This window comes from Staurois parvus, unplaced genomic scaffold, assembly GCF_062004578.1.
Source record: "Staurois parvus isolate SC_StPar_1 unplaced genomic scaffold, SC_StPar_1.0 ptg000578l, whole genome shotgun sequence".
NCBI lineage: Eukaryota > Metazoa > Chordata > Amphibia > Anura > Ranidae > Staurois > Staurois parvus.
In genome coordinates this window covers 3,644,899-3,667,845 of record NW_028318374.1, presented here as the reverse complement: position 1 = coordinate 3,667,845, position 22,947 = coordinate 3,644,899, and the positions used below count along the sequence as shown (strand labels likewise).

General features: G+C 43.2%; 1 protein-coding gene across 2 annotated transcripts in view; it reads right to left on the bottom strand.

Annotated features, from left to right (window-relative positions):
* Positions 1 to 22,947, bottom strand: part of LOC149450216 (serine/threonine-protein kinase TNNI3K) — a 452,856-nt gene that overhangs the window by 34,914 nt on the left and 394,995 nt on the right. The gene's annotated exons all lie outside the window — the stretch shown is intronic.

The following is a 22,947-nucleotide window of genomic DNA, read 5'->3' as shown; positions in this document are numbered from 1 at the left end:
CATTCATTTTAATCTGTTTCCTACTGAAGCAGCCGGGGTGAATGACAAATATTAGAAGGAAAAAAGTTACTGCTGCGACTTAGATCATTATTCCAGTAACAGTCGGATGCATCTAACTGGGAATTCTTCCGCATTGTTTTAAAAATTTGTCTCTCCCTGAGCGCTGAAACAGATGTATCACATACAGGTGGAGAGTCTGCAGGAATTTTTCAGCGTCTCGACAACTAATTCCTTCCTTTTCCCACCTCCGTAGAATAAAACCAAGTTTAATCACCTGTGTTTACTAAGCAATAAAGCCTTGGGTGTAGATTAATAAATAGTAGAGGAGAACGGTGCGACTTATCTCTTCCTCTCAGGCTCTGGCACAGCCCGGTGTGAAGCTGCTTGTCTTCCCATGCTAGAAGATTTAAGATTCATTAATTTCAGCTGACTTCATGGATCTCATTCAGGCCTGTTGAGCTAGTGCAAAACTAAGTAACGGCATACTAAACAGTCTATGTGCTCAGAATACAGGGAGTAGGGTGGGGATAGTGGAATATCATTTCTAATGAGAATTCATTGACCTAATGTTACTTCATGATGGGCTTTATAACCTAGCATCAGATACATATACAGTGCTCAGCATAAATTAGTACACCTCTTTTGAAAAGTAAGATTTTAATCAATATCTCAATGAACACAAGAACAATTTACAAAATTTTGAAAAAAAAAAAATTAGTTTTATAGAACATTTGTTTAGCTCATTATATGAAAGTAAGGTTAATAATATAACGTAGATTACAAAATCTTCAGTTTTACTCAAATTAGTTGATGCAAAAATGAATCCACCCCACAACAAAAACTACTACATGTAGTATGTTGTATGATCTCCATGATATGTAAGGACAGCACCAAGTCTTCTAGGCATGGAATGAACATGTTGGCAAAATATTGCAACATCGATCTTTTTCCATTCTTCAAGAATGACCTCCTTTAAAGCCTGGATGCTGGATGGAGTGTGATGCTCAATTTGTCTCTTCGGAATTCCCCATAGGTATTCCATTGGGTAGATTAGGAGATATACTTGGGCGGCCAGGGATGATGGCAGACGTGTCCTGCTGAGCTCCGCTCATCCCCGGCCAGGAGTGACTCACCCGCCCCGCAACGCTGCATTTCCTCTGCCTCGGGTGAGTCACGTATCCCCGAGCACCCGGCCCAGCATCAGGGAGAGGCTTCTATGGGGAAGATAGGGCGCTGGAAGCCCCCCTCCCCGCAGCCTCAGGACCCGCGGCCCTCGCCACTGCGGCGCTTCCTGTACAGGCCGCAATCCCCGGCCTCTAGTGAGAACAGAGGTCCGAGAAACGATCCTGGACCTTTAGTGGCCGCAGAGGGTACTGCATCCTGTTCAATCCCAGCACAGCTGCAAGCCTCTGCTCTGATCCATCCACAAATGGGGGATCATGACCCCAAATTGACAGCTGGAGAGGCTACGGACAACCCTACTCCAGGGTATCTCCCAGCCTCTAGCCTGAACCCTCAGCCGACAAAGTCGTCTTCTCCGCTCACAATCTCCGCGTTAGACGACAAGTTGCAAATTTTTTTATACGAAATATTACCGCCTCCATAGCCGCTGAAGTGGGAAAATTGGCTAATGAGCTCAGAGGGGAAATAGCCCAGATTGGGGACCGCACGGATAAATTGGAAAGTAAGTTTGATGATTTGGTGCAATACGTTCACGTTTTGGAGGAAGACAACGCCTATCTGAAACATTCCATGTCCCAAATGCAACTCCAGCAAGAGGACCTGGAAAAATAGGAGATATACTTGGCCACTGAATCACTTTCACCCGGTTCTTCTTCAGAAATGCAACAGTGTGGGATTTGTGGGAAGAGTGTTTCTTATCTTGATGGTCAGTGGGAAGAATTCCCCTTACATTGGTTGTCAGTAGGAAGAATGCCCCCCTTCTAGATAGCTAAAGAGCATTGATCATTGCTCATGGAACCCCTAGCAATTTCTGGAGGAACCCTAGGGTACCATAGAACCCTGGTTGAGAAAAGTTAGTCTAAGTATTCCAACAAATGGCAAACTCCCAGTTTCCTTTTTTGAAAGGCGTTTTTTTGCATATTTTACAGAAAGAGGTAAAACATTATATGGCCTCTCTAAATGAGGAGTTTTGGTATTTCCATTGAAGGCTACTGTTAATGCTACAACATACAAAGACAGTGAAGACAATCATGAATTTCCAACAATGTGGTAATAGTTTGAGGAAGACCTTTTTCTGTTTCGGCATTACGGTGCCCCTGTGCATAAAGCCAGCTCCATAATGACATAGTTTGATGAATCTGATATTAACAATCTCAAGTAGCCTGCACAGAGCCCTGACTTCATGCCTACTGAACACCTTTGGGATGAATTGGAATGTTGATTTTGAGCCTCGTCTTCTCTTCCAACACGTTGTGTTGCCAATAAGTAAACAGGCACACATGGACAAATAGACAAGATGGATTGCCTTCTAAAGGGTTCTTGTCTCATGGTTGAATTGATGGGCAGCCCATAGGAGTCTATACATTTATCTCATTCTTGTACAGCACTGTGCCCAATCAGCTGAAGGAAACCCTTATAAACAAAGCCAGTAGATTGTGGGTCTGCTGCTGCTGGAATATAAGCTTGTTCTGATCAGAAGTCAGAGGCTTTTTTTAATTACAGTGTTATGGGCAAAGGGGACCTTTGCTGAACTTTTTAGCATAATTTAAGATGTATATTAAAGCACCACATTGCCCTCCTCATTAATCTTCTGGACAACACTGGCTGCTGAGGCGCTCTGATTGGCAAGGAAGCTGACCAACTGTCAGTCGGGGCCATTGAGAGTTCCTTGGGTGCCCAAAATGTGATTTGTAGCTTTACCAAGCCACTAGCAGGCTCCATTTGGTGTCTGTTCTGTAGCAGTGATTTTAATTTAAACACTTAGCGAATACTGACGGGTTCATTGCCGACTCTTACTAGTAAGGGCGGTGTTAGGGAGGCGATCTGACACAGATAACCTTTTAATAGAGAAACTTGGCTTGTCTACCCTCTGCTGCATTTTCTCTGCACCAAAATAAAGGGGATTTCTCTCCTTTTGCTACTCTCTCCTATGTTTGTGTCAGGGAAGATAATGATTCCCATTCATTTCAGTGCTGAGCTGTCTTTATTCCTTATTGGAGATCACATACTTACCCCTGACGTATGCACAGGGCTCCGTGGTCAGACTTTGATCGGGAAGGAGTGCAGGCTGTACCGCTAAGAGCAGAATATTGCCAAGCCTAATATATAAAATCTTACAGGGATTTTTTTTTATGTTGGGACATGGGTGAAGGTGTTTGTAGGGGTCTTGCAAATGTGTACTTGCTAAAGGTTATGTGTCAACCCAAGAAAACAGCATAAAGGGTGATTATGGATCAGGGTCCTGAAAAGTGAAATGTCAACACAAACAAATTAGAATGGTTGTAAGTGAGCTGGCTTAAAGGGGCCCTGTCACCACCTTTGTGTACTTTCCCCATGTTTCTGAAAATACAGAAATATACCCGGTAATCCTGCCAAAAATGGACTCTGTTTCTGAGTTTCTGTTGTGAACTTCCTACTGGTAACACAGTTTTTGGAAATTGCAAGGAATGGTGTCAGCCCTGCCCAGTTGTCTTTTGTGGAACTACAGAACACCTGACCTTCACCTCTTCTGTAAAACTTACTAGATTCTTTGAAATAACACACACAAGGTGAACAGGACACAAGACAGTTCTGAATTTCTGATAGGATCAATAGGTATTTTTTACCATTATCGACTATAAGAGCAGACATTGGCCTGATGGGTGAGTCTTAACACCACTCCCCAATATAAGAAATCAAAGGTGTCTAAAGTTTTGAAAAGGATCTTTATGGTGCTACAGAACTGTAATTCTGAAACAATCCATATACAAAACTGTTATTAATTTCTTATATCTGTTAAAAATACACCCAATAAAAACTCAATCTGAAAGAAACATTTGAATGGAATCTATCCTTATATGTCCACTTCCCTCTATGTATTTGGACAGAAGCCATTCCTATATGACCCCCCCCCCATATATTTGGATAGGATCCCTCCCTATATGACCCCCCAAATGTTTGGATAGGACCCATCCTTATATGTCCACCCTCCCCATATATATAGATAGGACCCATCCTTATGTCCACACTCCCCATATATATGGATAGGATCCATCCCTATATGCCCCCTCCCCATATATTTGCATAAGATCCATCCTATATGCCCCCTCTCCATTTATTTGGATATGATCCATCCTATATGCCCCTCCCCATTTATTTGGATATGATCCATTCCTATATGTCCACCATCTAGATATACAGTGGGTAAAATAAGTATTGAATACGTCACCACTTTTCTCAGTAGATATATTTCTAAAGGTGCTATTGACATGAAATTTTCACAACATCAGTAACAACCCATGCAATCCATACATACAAAGAAACCATACAAATAAGTTCTGAAATTAAGTTATGTGTAATAAAAAGAAATGGAAAATGTATTGAACATGCTAACTGATATTTATTTAATACTTTGTAAAAAATTCTTTGTTGGTAATGACAGCTTCAAGATGCCTCCTGTATGGAGAAACTAGTGGCATGCGTTGCTCAGATGTGACCTTGGCCCATTCTTCCACACAAACAGTCTTCAAAACTTGAAGGTTCAGTGGGCCTCGTCTATGAACTCTTTCCATAGATTTTCTGTTGGATTCAAGTCAGATGTCTTTTCTTTCTTTGAAATCAGTTAAGAGTTTCCTTGGCTTTGTGTTTGGGATCATTGTCTTGCTGAAATGTCCTCCCTCGTTTCATCTTCATCACCCTGGTAGATGGCAGCAATTTGTTATCATGAATGTCTTGGTACATTTTTCCATTCATCCTTTCTTCAGTTATATGAAGTTTGCCATTAACGTGTGCTGTAAAACAGCCCCACACCATGATGTTCTCACCTCAATGCTTCACTGTTGGTATGGTGTCTTTGGGGTGATGTGCAGTGCCATTTGACCTCCAAACATGGTGTGTATTATGGCATCCAAAGAATTCAATTTTGGTCTCATCTGACCAGACTATATTCTCCCAGTATTTCACAGGCTTGTGCAGCAAACTTTAAACGAGCTTCAAAATGTTTTTTCTTCAGCAATGGAGTCCTAAGTGGTGAGTGTATGTACAGGCCATGGCAGTTGAGTGAATTATTTATTGTTTCCTTTGCAACAATTGTACCTGCTAATTCCAGGTTTTTCTGAAGCTCTCTACAAGTGTTCCTTGACTCTTGGATAATTATTTTCATTCCTCAGCATATCACTCACCATAGATAATGGTAAGTGAGAGAAAAGATCCTCATAGTGTAGTATTAAGTGGATAAAAAGACTCTTTATTTAAAAAAAAATGCCCACTCACTTGTTAGATGTTGATTTTACAGCATGAAACCACATACACCTCATGCCTGGGTGTACTGCATGGGTTAGGACTCTTTCTGGGTGTGCCAAGATGGCGCCCGTACCATTACCATTATCTATGGTGAGTGATATGCAGAGTTGGTGATACAATCCTGGGAGGTCTGGAGGTCAGATTATTTACCTGAGAGGTGAACCACAGGAAGAGGATACCGGATACTGCTGGAGAAGGATACCGGATACTGCTGTCTGTCACTTCCCTGTCAGCTCTAGGATTGATCCTGAAGGCTTGGTGGCCCATTAGGGTCGCAGAGTGGAGGTGAGGGGGCATTTTAGCCACGAAGGATAAGTGTGCTGACACCAACACAGCAATTATCACTTTGATCACCTTGCATGAACTCTTTGTTGTTTGAGCACAGAGGATTTATGAACTTTTGTGATTTTATACTCATTATTTAATTTGGATCAGTTTGGTCACTATTTTGCACCTATCACTTTACGTGTGGTATATAATTTGTGAAAGGGGCTGTTTAATCATTTATTGCACATATTAGTATTTATTGCAGAGTGAAATATAAGTGTATGTTTGATATATACACATAATTTGGTCACATTTTTTGCACGTATCTCTTTAAAGTGTGATTTATGTAATTTATGTATGATATTTATTTGAGTGGTTTTGTATGTATTTATTATATAAGTTCTGATAATTTATTAAGCACTCGCAGGCAAAACCACGTTTTAAAACGTGTGTTTTGTAAACAAATAGGGGGGGCGCGCGAGGCGCGCTGCCGCCCTATCTGTCCTGCGGATCACCGCCGCAGATGTCAGTCGCCGGGTCACAGCCGCTCCTTAGCGGCTATGTCCTGGCGATCGGCGGCAAACAGTGACAGACAGCACAGCTGCAGTAGCTGTGCTGTCTGTCACTTCCCTGTCAGCTCCAGGATGAGCTGATCGAGAAAGAACAGTTTCTCTTTCTCGAACAGCCTTGTCCCGCCCAGTACACCCCCCCGCCCCCTAGTAAAACACTCCCCTCACTCCTATAACCCTTTCCTGCAAAATAAAGTTAACCCCTTCCTCCCCATTGCCATTAGTACAGTGTCAGTTTTTTTTTTTTTGCACTGATCACTGTATTAGTGTTTTTGGGGATGTCAGTGACCCCAAGTCAGTACCCCCCAATGTCAGAATGTCCGCCACAGTCCCGTTGTCCCGCCATAAGTCGCTGGTCACTGCCATAAGTCCCTGATCGCCGCCATAATTCGCTGATCGCCGCCATTATTAGTATAAAAAAAAAACTAAAAATCCCAGTATCTTTCCCGCCATTTGTAAACGCTATAACTCTCACGTAAACCAATTCATTTACACGTATTGGGTTTTTTTTTTAGCAAAGACATGTCGCAGAATGCATTTTGGCAGAAATTTATGACTAAATTTGATTTTTGCATTTTTTTTTACTGGACATGTTTTATAGCAAAAAGTCCAAAATATTGTTTTTTTTTCCTCAAAATTGTCAGGCTTTTTTTTTTATAGTGCAAAAAATAAAAACCACACAGGTAATCAAATACCACCGAAAGAAAGCTCAATTTGTAGGGAAAAAAAGGATGTAAATTTAATTTATGTACCATATTGCATGAACGCGCAATTGTCCGTTAAACTAGCGCAGCGCTGTATAGCAAAAAAATGGCGTAAATTGCAGTATTTATACCATACTTTGTAGACGCTATAACTGTCACACAAAGCAATCAATATACATTTATTGGGATTTTTTTACCAAAATCATGGAGCAGAATACATTTTGGCCTAAATTTATAACCAACTTTGAGTTCACTAATATATTTTTTATAGCTGAAAGTAAAAAATATTGTTTTTCTTCAAAATTTTTGGCATTTTTTTGTTTATAGCGTGAAAAATAAAAAGCGCACAGGTGATCAAATTACACCGAAAGAAAGCTCTATTTGTGTGAAAAAAAGGACGTAAATTTTGTTTGGGTGCAACATTGCATGACCGCGCAATTATCAGTTGAATTAGTGCAGCGCCGAGTAGCAAAAAGAGGCCTGGTCATTAAGGGGGGTAAATCCTCTGGAGCTCAAGTGGTTAAGATCTGGGATCACATAGGTTTGGCACTACATATTGGCGCACATTGTTGCACTTTAAAATATTTTTCATTATAAGGTTATGGTATTGAGCGCTTCACTACAGTATTTATTTATTAGTTATTTCACTGATTAAGGTTCAGTTTTAAGTGTGAGCTGCTTTATAGTTTATAATTTATCATACTCCATATAAGTGCAGGAGGATTTTATATATATTCCTTGTGTCAAGCCACTCCTGAACCAGAGACGTCAGAAGCGTCTTACCTGGGCTAAGGAGAAAAAGGACTGGACTGTTGCTCAGTGGTCCAAAGTCCTCTTTTTGGTTGAAAGTAAATTTTCTATTTCATTTGGAAATCAAGATCCCAGAGTCTGGGGAAAGAGTGGAGAGGCACAGAATCCAAGTTGTATGAGGTCCAATGTGAAGTTTCCACAGTCAGTGATAATTTGGGGAGCCATGTCATCTGCTGGTGCCCACACTGCCAAAAGTACCAATACCTGGTTTTATGATCATGGTACCACTGTGCTTGATTGGCCAGCAAACTTGCCTGACCTAAACATTGAGAAAAAGAGGAACCTGGAGCGCCGGTGGGGAACCCCAGAAGAGGAGGTTTGGGGCGCTCTGTGCACAGAGCAGGTAAGTAAGCGATGAGCCTTTACAAATGCTTTAAAGGAAAAACTTAACACAGTATAGAAATTTTGAGGTTTGGCATTACCCCCTCAAATCCGGCTGCACTATGGACTGGTCAAAAAATGCTATTATGGTCAAAGCTGCCCTGCCTTCCAGCCCTGATTATTTCTCCTCTCATTAAATGGAGCAAATAATCTCCAAATTCAAGGACTTTCCTTTAAAATAAGGAGTAGTTGACAAATGTATAAATAAATTGAGTTTAAAAAAAAAAACAAGAAGGATTTTGTATTCATTATTACATCTTTTTGAAGTATCTGAATTTGACTTGGTATTAGCCTGTGCAGTTCCTATACAGCAGAGCTCAGACTGGGAGAAAGAGGAGCTGCACAAGGAGTCAATCTGTTGCACTGCAGTATAAGCCGCATATTGATAGGAAGAAAGAGCACAGGTTGGGGGAAGGATGAGACTTTTATTTAGAGTTTTATTTACCTACAGCCAGAAAAGATCAGGCCTCCTGCCCTGGCCGGAAGAACTGTGCTGTTTAACAGAGCCATGTAAATCTCAAGACTGGATAGACTGAAATACAAATCCTTTAGCACACGGGTGTCAAACTGGTGGCCCTCCAGCTGTTGTGAAACTACAAGTCCCAAGGGGCATTGCAAGATTGACAGTTACAAGCATGACTCCAAAGGCAGAGGCATGATGGGACTTGTAGTTTTGCAACACCTGGAGGGCCACCAGTTTGACACCCGTGTGCTGTATTACAGCTCTTGTGTATGTATTTCATCTGTACATTAAAGTGTTACTAAACCCACAACAGTAAAATCAGTCTGTATATGTAGTAAAGCATACTTGTTATATTCACGATGGAGCATAAGGGGTTAATCCACTGCATTGTGTAAAAAGGCTGCTTGATCCTGACTTCTATGATCATCCCCTTCTTACAGTGTTCCTCTCTTATCTCCTCCTCCACACAAGACATATTGTGTGGAGTCACTCTGTACATGCTCAATTTTGTGTGTATTGCTAGAGAGGTTTTTTTTTCCTGGAAGAGTGCATGTGATCAGTAAGGGCCAATCAGCACTGTCCAGACAAAGGTCAGGGGTTCTGCATCCTCCTAGAGCAGAATGAAAACTCCTCCTACAACCTTTGGCCAGTGCTCTGCTGGACACTGATAGAAGTCACAAGACTGCTCTAACTGCTGATGAGAAAAGGTATTTAGCAGTTTAGTTATATAGAAAACCTATGCTTGGAAACAAATAAAAATAGCAGCTGGCGCAGTAAATAGGCGATAAATAAACAAACGAGAAACACTTAGTGTAGCGCTTAAAATCATAATTAACAATAAAAAATAATGTCCAGATCCCCACAAGAGTAGGATTATTGTGAAACAATATAAAACATTAGATAAAGTATATACAAAAATCCACATGATACAGTGGTGATGGTGCCAAGTGAACCAAAAACCAGAGGGAGAGAGACTCCATCACCTTTCACCCAATCATTTGGCCTCTTACTGGAAAGTTTGACCATCCAAAGGATTGGCCAAACAAAGCAGATATCAAGCCCAGCAAATGAGTCCAGGACTCCCAAAAAATCCGGATGAAATAGGGACTTCTCTCTAAACAATGAAGTCTAAGATGGCAAATACTTCTCCACACAGTAAACACCACATAATAGTGTAGTAGTTAAATGAAGAATGCAATGTATTCAAGTAATGCACTTACAATAGCAGAGGTAAAAATCAGCAAGTTTGTATAATGTTTCCGACCAACAAGATGGCCGTGGTCCGTGGCGGTGCGAGGTGATGTCACACACCGTAGCTCCATCCTACGCGTTTCGTCACACAGAGGACTCCTCTTATCCTACGTTTGTGGGGATCTGGACATTATTTTTTATTGTTAATTATTATTTAAGTGCTACACTATGTGTTTCTAGTTTATTTAGCAGTTTATATTTAGTAAAATAATTGCATTTCCATGTTCCGGGTACTGTGGGAGATCAGATATAGTGAATGCAGGGTCTTGGGTTCAGTAACACTTTAAGCAGAATTTTAAAGCAAAATATTAATTTGGGACCCTCAAAAAAGCATGGAAATCCATGTGAGATGCAGGCATCAAAGCTAATATATGATCACACATGTATCATAGATGCCACTGCTGCCATTAAAGCTTGAAGGAAAAGGATACGATACTCATAAATACCGAACACTTAAATCTGGCACAGCTTAATTACACAACACATTACGGAAAAATGCAAACGTGTAAATGCTTCATATAGAGTTATGTTTTCAATTAGGGTCTGTCGTTCACTGTAAAAGGAATAATATATATTCTCTGTAATATACATGGCTACTGTAATGATGAAGATGTTTAAAAGCTGGATTGCTTCTCCGCTTATCCCAAGCTATAATGCTTTACTGTATAACTCATATTTGTCATGTAACTATTTAGCGGTAGGCATTTTTTTCGGCACTGGTAGATCTCAGTGTTTCACACCATAAACAAGTAACCATAAAAAGTCCACATGTCCCTAAGACTTCCCCTTAAATTAATATTAAATGCTCATATTTTTTTATTGAATTAATTAGTGACACTTTACTAAACATTGCCCTGTACATAGTTAGCTTGGTATGTGTGTACAAACATATACTGAGCTAACTGTAAATGCCTGCTGGCTCTAGGTCTCAGAGTGCTGCTTCTCTGAACTTCCAGGTAGGAGAGCACACCCCCAAGTATCTAACGTGCACTGTTGTGAAGATACAGCACAGGTGCAGGAAGCTGGGGACACAGCTATCTTTTTGTGTGTAGGCAGGTGCATTCTGTGTATTTTACTGTAGGTGGCGCTCGACCTGAGCAGTACCGAAGGTGGAAAAGGAAATCAAGAGAATCTGGGTTTCTCTATTGGTTTCTGTCAGGGCTCCCCGTAAGACCAGAGATGCATGAACTGACACAGGGAAACGCAGGCTCAAGTATAGTGTAACAATATAATTTATTAAGGGTTATACACAAATATACCGCACAATATAACAAAACCAAACCTCCAACTGATAACGGAATGTACACAGATAAGAGCAGTCAGGGCTGGTGAGGTGGAGTGGTCAGGAATCATCGGGCAGACAAGACACAAAGGAGTAGGCAGAGCGTAGTCAGATGGGCCGGGTCAGGAACAATCAGGCAGACAAGGTACCAAAGGAGCAGGCTGGAGAGTGGTCAGGAATAGCCGAGGTCAGGACAGGCGGAGTTCATTCAGGGTCAGGATCAAGCAGAATCAGGAATCAGGCAGGAAGCAGACAGGATGCAGGTACAGGGGCTCATGGGAAACATACACCAAGGCACTGACTGCAGGTCTGGCCATTCCTTAAATACACTTCCTGCAATCAACCTCAGGTGATGGCTGACTGCAGGAGTGAGCTTCTGGTTGCTGAGAGCACCCGCTGGCCAGCCCTGGTACTGCAGCCCACAAGGCAGGTGAGTCCCACCACCATTGGCAAGTCCATTCCTGACAGTTTCCTCTGCCCCCTGGAGCAGCATTACGATTGGCTACACTGCATCCAGGTCACCCTGGTGACCATTTTGGGTTTAGGAGAGTCTTTTTAAGTCCCCCCCCAGAGTACACCTCTCTGTTAGTTACAGCACTAGCAGTAGGGAGAAGTTGCAGAGGAGTATGGAAAGAGCAGGGCCTATGTCTCAACTTCTGCAAGCTCCCTCTTGGGTAGGTCCGGTCACGCCACACTCACCTCCCTTGGCAAGCGATTCCTTCAGCTCGGGCCTACTACCGCTGACTCACCGTTACATTGACTGTGAGTTCCCGGTCAGGTGGTCTCCATGTCGGGCTGTTGTACTGTTTTGCAAGTTCTTCAATACATTGGTTTCTGTGACCCGGGCCTGTGACTGATTACTGCCTCTGCACCATGCTGCACCTAACCAACATACGAGCTGGGATCGTGCACATATGGATGGCTCTATAGAACCCTTAAAGGCAAAGGAGACAGATATTGGGGCCAGCTCTAGGGGGACCATCAGATGCAGTTGTAAAAGAAACTTGACCAGATTAGGAAGCAGTATGATATGTAAGGTAATTCACTAGCATTTGAAATAGAGGCGCACAATCGTTACACAGGTATATCATACCAGGAAGTACTTGAACAAGGATTTCTATGATAGGATTGAGTATTTATTTAATGGAACATGCATACTTAAAAACACTGCAAACACATTTTAAATTACATTAGGATGTTAAAGCGTATAGGAGAGTTTAGTGATTGTGTCAGAGGCATAACTAGGACCTTCAGGGCCCTGGGGAAAAAAAACATGAAGGACCCCCCTGACCCTCCCCCCATTGGGGCCCTTTCCTCTAGTCCCGGGACCCTTGCCTTTGAGCTCAGGGCCCTTTCCACTGATCCTAGGCCCCTGTACTCCCATCCTGAGGCCCTTTATTACAGTCCCTTTCACATGTTCTGCAGCGGGCCCATTTCCTGCCGTCTTGGGGCCCTTCGCGGATGGAATGCCAGGGCCTGGTTGCAAGTGCGATCTTTGTGACCCTGGTAGTTCAGCCACTGGATTGGGTTTAACCAGGGTGGGCATAACTACAGGGGGGAAATACTTCTAGGCCCATGAGATCAACTGGTCTATGCATAACTGTTCCTGCTCATTATCAGTAGAGTACCTACTTTACACTGAATATTTTTAAAATAATAAGTACTGGTATTTACTAAGATTGTCAAATGTTTTCTCTATGGCAAGGTGAAATAAACTTCGGGACTAGATTGCTACTATGAAGTATAATATGTTCACCAGCAAGGGAGGACTGGGCAGGGGGGGCAGGTGGCCCCCCTTGGGGCCAGTATCAATAAGATACTGTATGGTGGACTGGATACCATGAGTGATGATACTTCACTATTTAGACATTGTTCAGAGTGGAACTAGTAGGTGACGCATTCTGGACCTTATATATCTACCTTCAAGCCTTCAGTCTCTTTGGACCTGTGATCACAGCATCTGGTAGAGGGAAATCTTGTAGCACCAACATTTTTCGTGGTTATGAGCAGGGGCGGACTGACAACTCATGGGGCCCCCGGGCAATAGGGGATCATGGGGCCCCTGTGTCCTTGCCCAAACTCAAAAAAGCCTATGAAAAAGGTACCAGGGGCATCTCATGGGGCCCCCTACTGACCCTGGGCCCTCGGCAGTGCCCAAGTTTCCAAATGGTCAGTCCACCCCTGATTATGAGATGTCACGCAACTAAACGCAGAAAGTTGCAAAGAAAGCCGATGTTGGAAGGTATGCCCTTTTGGAACACCCACCTTTCACCATGTCTACCATCCATGTTGACCCTGTCAATCAATCACCATGGTTCACTTTGCGTAGTACACTTACTTATCCCATAAAAATGTGTTTCCACCATAAAACAGCTGGTTGGTTGTGTTAGTTCTCTAGGTCTCAGGTTCCCTGTCCTCTCCTGGACAATGGTCACAAGTTTCCAAACCCATTGTAGACCAGAAGCTTGCATTTGTCAAGCCCAATATTAAACAGACAAAAAAAAATCCATCTCCATCTACGCGAACCAGCAGAACTGAACATCCCCGAATCAAATGCACAATGCTCCAAATGTAACGTCTATTGAATATGTTCCTTTCACTAGAAAAATACCCTGTATTTCAATAACCTTAAGATGGTCTTTATAATATGAAAGGCTTGAAAGACTCCTTAAATTCCTCCAAGCTCTCTGTTATTACTATGCTAATTTCCGTTCTTTGCCTTCATATAAGCCGGAGTGAAGCATTGTTAAATGAATGCATCATCTAATAGCACAATGAGTGTATGGTGCTTGTGTTTCCTATAACGGTCAGTTCATCCCAATTATCTGACAAGTGGAATCCGCTGCATGAATAAAATAGAAGTTTTATGTACTCGCTACACTTGTTGTACCTCATTACTTAGAAAAACTTCAGAGAAGCACCGTTCACGAAGACGGATGAGAGCAGTCAAAAGAAGTTGAGAAAAAAAAGTAAAAAGTTAATATGAAGATTATGGTTAAAGATGTACTTCAATGGAAGAAATATGTAGACTGCCACTGCTGAGCTCTTTTTGGAAATGGTAGTTGTCTGGCTATTGCAGCCCACAAGTGCTTTTTGAGAGGAATATGCAAGACGGCCATGCACCTAGTAGAGGTTGGTGGTTGTAGCCTAGGGGCCATTCTTCCAGGATGTGTCAAACACAAAGCCCATGGGCAGAATCCGGCCCACCAGGCCTTGCACCTCGCCTACAGCTGCAGCACCCTCCTTGTCTCTGTTCCCACCTTGTCTCAACTGTCAGCAGCAGAGAGGAGGACAGAATCCCTCCTACAGATCCTGCACCTCTCTCTGCAGCCGTAGAACCTCCTCTTCTCCACTTCTACTTTGTCTCAGTAGTCAGCAGCAGAGAGGAGGTCAGAACTCCTCCTACAGATTCTACACCTCTCTGTGCAGCCATAGAACCTCCTCTTCTCCACTCCTGCCTTCTCTCAGCATTTGGCAGCAGAGAGGACAGGATTCTTCCTACAGATCCTGCACCTCTCTGTGCAGCCGTATAAGCCACTCTTCTCCACTTCTACCTTGTCTCAGTAGTCAGCAGCAGAGAGGAGGACAGAATTCCTCCTACAGATTCTACACCTCTCTGTGCAGCCATAGAACCCCCTCTTCTCCACTCTTACCTTGTCTCAGAATTTGGCAGCATAGAGGACAGCATTCCTCCTACAGGTCCTACACCTCTCTGTGCAGCAATATAACCTCCTCTTCTCCACCCCTACCTTGTCTCAGCAGTCGGCAACAGAGAGGAGGACAGAATTCTTCCTACAGATTTTACACCTCATTGTGCAGCCATAGAACCCCCTCTTCTCCACCCCAACCTTGTCTCAGCAGTCAGCAGCAGAGAGGAGGACATAATCCCTCCTACAGATTCTACAGCTCTCTGTGCAGCCACAGAACCCCCTCTTCTCCACTCCTAGCTTGTCTCAGCATTTGGCAGCAGAGAGGACAGGATTCCTGCTACAGATTCTACACCTCTCTGTGCAGCCATAGAACCCCCTCTTCTCCACCCCTACCTTGTCTCAGCAGTCGGCAGCAGAGAGGAGGACAGGATTCCTCCTACAGATCGTAGAATCCCCTCTGCTGCCGACTACTGAGACACAGATCCTCCTAGAGATCCTACACCTCTCTGTGCAGCCACAGCACCCCCTTGTCCCCACCTCCCCTGGTCTCAACATTCATTACACTCCGGAAGCTGACTCCAGCCCTCCTCTGGTCCTCCTCCAGATCCTGTATTTTTTTTCTTCCCAGCTATGCTCCCAGATTCTTCCCAGAAACTGCACAAGGTAAGGGGGGTGCACTGTGATGTGGGGGGCTCTTGACTTCTTGCCCGCTACTGTAACAGTACTTCAGGGTGCCATTCGGCACATGTCCTTTACCTGGCTATCAGGTAAGATGTGGATCCAGTAATAGAGGCTCTATTGCACCCACAGCTTGAAAAGGCTCCAGGCTCTGGGACTTAGTAGAAGATTTAATAGGATTCTGAGAAAACCAAATTTTTATTTTATTTTCTTCTTGTCAGTCATAAACCCTGGACCCCCTTTCACTATGTTATGTATTACTCCTGGATGACACACAGACACCGACTACAATCCCGCCAGTCAGTGCTCAGTATTTAAACAATGATGTGTGTTGAATGTATCGCATCTTTTCAGGAATTCTATGAGAATGTCTTTATGGCGGATAAATTCTCTAATCCTCCACCCACTTGCTTCAGTGCTATAATTAATCCCCCGTAGAGGGTGAAATATGTTAGAGGAAGGAACGTGTGGATTGTCTCGGTGTCATTTGTTTGTATGCGGCAGAAGAAGTGGTGTGCAGCTCTGCTTTTTGTTCTTTTTTTCTAAAAGAGAAGTCATAGAGCCCAAAGTTTGTCGGCACCTGTGGCAGGAGTGTGGCATGAGCAGTGTTGGGGGATGAGTGAGGAAAAAAACAGCCAGCAAACACTGAGATTTAAATTTATATCACATATAAATAAGAATATTAACATTAAAGTGTTACTAAACCCCCAACAGTAAAATCAGTCTGTATATGCAGTAAAGCATGCTTGTTATACTCACTGTGGAACCTAAGGGGTTAATCCTCCGCATTATGTAAAAAGGCTGTTTGATCCTGTCTTCTCTGATCCCCCCCTTCTTCTACTGTCCCTAATCCATCTGCTGATAGTACAGAGCCCTAGGAGACACTCTGCACATGCTCAGTTTGGTGTGTTTTGCTAGAGAGTTTTTTTTTCCTTTGGAGGGTTCATATGATCAGCACTGTCCAGACAGAGGGTTAGGGGTTATGCAGCCTCATAGGTCAATCAGGGGAGAATGAAAACTCCTCCTACAAGCTTTAACCAGTGCTCTGCTGGACACTGATAGATGTCACAAGACTGCTCTAACTGCTGATGAGAAAAGGTATTTTGCAGTTTATATTTAATAAAATAATTGCATTTCCATGTTCTGTGTACTGTGGGAGACTAGATATAGTGAATGCAGGGTCCTGGGAGACCAGATATAGTGAATGCAGGGTCCTGGGAGACCAGATTCAGTGACTGCAGGGTCTGGGGAGACCAGATATAGTGAGTGCAGGGTCCGGGGAGACCAGATATAGTGAATGCAGGGTCCGGGGAGACCGGATATAGTGAATGCAGGGTCTGGGGAGACCAGATATAGTGACTGCAAGGTCCTGGGAGACCAGATATAGTGAATGCAGGGTCCGGAGAGACCATATATAGTGAATGCAGGGTCCGGGTAGAGCAGATATAGTGAATACAGGGTCCTGGGAGACCGGATATAGTGAATGCAGGATCTGGGGAGAGCGGATATAGTGAATGCAGGGTCCTGGGAGAGCGGATATAGTGAATGCAGGGTCAGGGGAGACCGGGTATAGTGAATGCAGGGTCCTGGGAGACCAGATATAGTGAATGCAGGGTCCAGGGAGACCAGATATAGTGAATGCAGGGTCCGGGAAGAGCGGATATAGTGAATGCAGGGTCTGGGGAGAGTGGATATAGTGAGTGCAGGGTCCGGGGAGACCAGATATAGTGAGTGCAGGGTCCGGGGAGACCAGATATAGTGAATGCAGGGTCCTGGGAGACCAGATACAGTGAATGCAGGGTCCTGGGAGACCAGATACAGTGAATGCAGGGTCCGGGGAGACCAGATACAGTGAATGCAGGGTCCGGGGAGACCAGATATAGTGAATGCAGGGTCCTGGGAGACCAGATATAGTGAATGCAGGGTCCGGGGAGACCAGATATAGTGAATGCAGGGTCCGGGGAGACCAGATATAGTGGGTGCAGGGTCCTGGGAGACCAGATATAGTGAATGCAGGGTCCGGGGAGACCAGATATAGTGAATGCAGGGTCCGGGGAGACCAGATATAGTGAGTGCAGGGTCCTGGGAGACCAGATATAGTGAGTGCAGGGTCCTGGGAGACCAGATATAGTGGATGCAGGGTCTGGGGAGAGCAGATATAGTGAATGCAGGGTCCTGGGAGACCAGATATAGTGAATGCAGGGTCCGGGGAGACCAGATATAGTGAATGCAGGGTTCTGGCTTTAGCAACACTTTAAAGTGATATTAAAGGTTCATATATATATATAGATACACACGGTGCCTTGCAAAAGTCTTTATACTCCTTGAAATGTTCCACATTTTGTCATGTTACAACCAAAAATGTAAATTTTTTTTGTATTGTGATTTTATGTGATAGACCAACACAAAGTGGCACATAATTGTGAATTGGAAGGAAAATGATAAATGGTTTTCAAAGTTTTTTACCAATAAATCTGTGAAAAGTGTGGCGTACATTTGTATTCAGCCCCCCGGGGTCAATACTTTGTAGAACCACCTTTTGCTGCAATTACAGCTGCAAGTCTTTTTGGGGATCTGCACTTCAGTGCGTCACCATTCATTTCTATAAAAATACGCATGACAAAAAAACAGACCTGAGCTATTTTCAAGAATCTGCACAGATGTGCCCAGGTTCTATCTATAACATTGCCTTTAAGGACACATGCAATTTAGTATGTTTCGACGCGTGCATTAAAACGTGTATGTGTGAATGAGGTGGACGGCAATCTTTTCTACATGTTTACTTGTATGTTTGAAAAAAACGTCAAAATTAAAACTCCATTTACTGTAAGGACAGGTTTACTTCATTAATATTCCAGAGGACCAATTTGCAGTCTGAGATCCGATCTTCCAACCTGCGCTAGAAAAGTGACAACTGGAACCTGATTGGCTGCTGAAGGTCACTCCTCCCCTTTCTCTGCATAATTACATATCAGTGTGTGTGCCAATTTCCGACCATAATTACAAAAGCTGTAAAAACATAGGCTCAAATCCCGATATCCGTGTTCTGCTGTCACACGACAGGGTGATAAATTAGTGCGGTAATAATTTCGGTGTCAGTCTGCTACATTTGCTCATAAAAGAAGGTTTTTTTTTTTTTTGCTTCCTCTAAGAGATCAAAAACATAACGCGTTTGGGGAATTTCATTTTTAATTACGTGGTGAGAATAAACAGGGCGGCTGAGAGCACAACATGAATAATTGATATGAGATGAATAACAAAACTCTGCAGGTAGGAATTAATAACAACATCGTTTGCAAGAAATTGACTGACCCGCGAGACGTTACCTCCAAATAACCCCGTGGTTTTTCCCCGAACACGCGGGCATTCTTGTGTTTTACCTGGTCCTTTTCTGGAGTACTGTGGCGACAATATTCATATGGGTTTAGAGTTTTAATATCTTTTAGAAGTATCTTAAAGGGACAGTCCACCCAGAAAGTAACATTTTTGCTTTATGTAGTTTGGTGGTGGTCAACTTTCTTGATATGGTGGGCCTCATATGTGGCCCCCGACATCATCAAAGGGCTGCACATAAAATTAAAGTGGTTTTAGGAGATGAAGATTTTTTAACTTAATGTATTCTCTGCAAGGGGGTAAAAATCATACAGTTGCAAGAAAAAGTATGTGAACCCCTTGGGATTACGTGGAGTTTTGCATGAATTGGGCATAAAATGTGCTCTGAACGTCATCTAAGTCACAACAATAGAAGAACACAGTCTGCTGAACATAATACTACACAAACATTAGATGTTGCCATGGTTTAATTGCACATAACATGTAAACATTTACAGTGCAGGGAGAAAAAAGTATGTGAACCTTTGGACTTAATAACTGGTTGACCCTCCTTTGGCAGCAATAACCTCAACCAAACGTTTCCTGTAAATGCAGATCAGACCTGCACAACGATCTGGAGTAATTTTGGACCACTCCTCTTCACAAAACTGTTTCAGTGTAGCAATATTCTTGGGATGTCTGGTGTGAATGGCTCTCTTAAGGTCATGCCACAGCATTTCAATCGGGTTGAGGTCAGGACTCTGACTGGGTCACTCCAGAAGGCATATTCTGTGCTGTTGCAGCCATTGTTTTGTTGAATTACTTGTATGCTTTGGGTCATTGTCCTGTTGCATCACCCATCCTCTACGGAGCTAGTCAACAATTCTTGATCGTAGGTCTTCTGAGAGCTTTTTTCTGCGAGGCATGGTTCACATCAGACAGTGCTTCTTGAAACCAGTAAACCCAAAACAAGTGTGTGTTTTTTAAGGGCAGGACAGCTGTCAGCAACACATCCAATATCATCACACTGATTGGAGTCAAGGTTGGCTCACTGCTGGCTCCAATTAGCTCTGGGAGAAGTCATTGAGCTAGGGCCTCACATACTTTTTCCTCCCTGCACTGTGAATGTTTACATGTTATGTGCAATTAAACCATGGCAACATCTAATGTTTGTGTAGTATTATGTTCAGCAGACTGTGTTCTTCTATTGTTGTGACTTAGATGACGTTCAGAGCATATTTTATGCACAATTCATGCAAAACTCCACGTAATCCCAAGGGGTTCACATACTTTTTCTTGCAACTGTATATTGCCAGTTATCCCCAGCCCAGCTCCCGCCAAATACTTACCTGAGCACAATCTTGATCTAGTGCTGTGCCAGAGACCAGCAGTGCTGCTCTCTCTCTCTCCCTTCTCAGTGGACTTAGTGAGAGCAGTGACAGCCACTGGCTGCTGATGCTCTTAATAAAATCCAGTTATGAGGAAGCTGGTGGCACAGCCGAGCCGCACTGTGTGTGTCAATGGATGCACACAGCCAGCCTTCAGAGCAAGGAAGATTGGTGCTGAGTGACTGCACAGAGCAGGTAAGTATGACATTTTTGTTTTTTAAAAGTAAATAAATAAATTTACAGTCATTTTAAGTGAATATTCAGTGTCATAGACAGTAGACACACAACAAGATATAGTCAAAGACTATGGGCATAATCTAAGAGATGGTCAAAGACTGTGGACCTGATACAACAGATGGTCAGAGAATGTGGATATGACGCAAGAGATGTTCAAAAACTGTGGACATGATACAAGAGATAGTTAGAGACTGTGGGCATCTTACAAGAGATGGTTAGAGACTGCGAACATGATACAAGAGATGGTCACAGACTGTGGGCATCATACAAGAGATGGTTAGAGACTGTGAATGTGATACAAGAGATGGTCAAAGACTGGGCATCATACAAGATATGGCCAGAGACTGTGGGCATCATACAAGAGATGGTTAGAGACTGGGCATCATACAAGAGATGGTTAGAGACTGTGAATGTGATACAAGAGATGGTCAGAGACTGTGGGCATCATACAAGAGATGGTTAGAGACTGTGAATGTGATACAAGAGATGGTCAGAGACTGGGCATCATACAAGATATGGCCAGAGACTGTGGGCATCATACAAGAGATGGTTGAAGACTGTGAATGTGAAACAAGAGATGGTTAGAGACTGAACATGATACACGAGATGGTCAGAGGCTGTGGGCATCATACAAGAGATGGTTAGAGACTGTGAATGTGATACAAGAGATGGTTAGAGACTGTGAATGTGATACAAGAGATGGTCAGAGACTGCAAACATGATACAAGAGATGGTTAGAGACTGCGAACATGATACATGAGATGGTCAGAGGCTGTGGGCACCATACAAGAGATATGGATTGAGACTGTGAATGTGATACAAGAGATGGTTAGAGACTGTGAACATGTTACAAGGCATGGTCAGAGACTATGGATATGATGCAAAAGATGGTCACAAACTGTGAACATGGTATGACAGATAGTTAGAGACTGTTAATATGATAGAAGAAATGGTCAGACACTGCAGGCATCATAGATGAGATGGTTAGAGACTGCAATCATGATATAAAAGATGTTCAGAGACTGCAATCATGATATAAAAGATGTTCAGAGACTGCAATCATGATATAAAAGATGTTCAGAGACTGCAATCATGATATAAAAGATGTTCAGAGACTGCAATCATGATATAAAAGATGTTCAGAGACTATGGACATGATTCAAGGGATGATCAGAGACTGCAGACATGATTCAAGGGATGATCAGAGACTGTGAACATGATTCAAGGGATGATCAGAGACTGCAGATATGATTCAAGGGATGATCAGAGACTGCAGACATGATTCAAGGGATAATCAGAGACTGCAGACATGATTCAAGGGGTGACCAGAGACATGCTGAGATTGTCAGTGACTGTGCTTGTGATGCAGAAGTTGTCGGATAATGGGAACATGTTGCAAGAGAGTCATAGACTGGAGAAACACAATTGCAAAAGACTGCTAGAGATCACTGCTAAACCAGGACAATAGGGAAACACAGATTACTGTCTGAAGGGGGTGCTGAGGGCCACACAAAAAGCGCCAAAGGGCTGAAGGCTGCCCCCAGGCCACAGGTTGGGCACTGGGGGTGTATATGGTAGCGAGTTTGATGATGTAACAGCTAATTTTACTTGTCAGAGTCTCCTGTAGACAGACTTTGACTTCTAAGCCCTAAGGACCCCATATCCGCCATGAAATGACTGCTGAATGTTTCATATTTCTTACATTGCAAATCATGCAGCAAGAGGAGTGCGACCTCATTGGAACGCCCGGGGTTGGGAGGGTGACACTAGATGAAAGAGTGCAGAGGGCAATCTTGCCACTGGACCAGCCTAATTATATAATAAGACAATGGGAGGGATTTACTAAAACTGGAGCATTCAGACTGGTGCAGCTGTGCATGGCAGTCAATCATCTTCTAACTTCACCTTGTTCAGTTAAGCTTTGACAATAAAACCTGGAATCTGATTGGTTTCTATACACAGCTGCACCAGATTTTGCACCATGCAGTTTTGGTAATAACCCCCAGTGGGGTCAATCCATCAAAGTGCACATAGAATTGAAATATCAAAATGTAGCCCCTTAAATACAATATATCAGACATTTGCATTTTTCATAATGGTATCATTAACGCCTTCATGATCATAATATGACATTTAATAGAGTAAGAAGCGTTCCCAAAAAGTTTCTATACCCTTTCCCACCCCCACACCCCTCTAAGTAAGTCTAACCCTCCCGTCCCAAAGAGAGATACCAGATCTATGGTACTATGGGTCTGGAAGATGGACTAATCTACTAGCCCCAAAGCCTATGGGACCAAGCTTTACAGGAGTGGATGATGTGTGAAGGAGATGATGGAGGTATGCAAGTGCTGCTGGCCTCAGCGTGAGATATACTGTAAGTGATTTTGGGGGAGAGGAGGGTGGGCTAGACCTACTTGGGCAGAGGGAGGCAAAAGGGTAAGGAAACTTTGTGGGAAATATGGGAAAATCTTGTGGGAAAAAATTAGGAACGT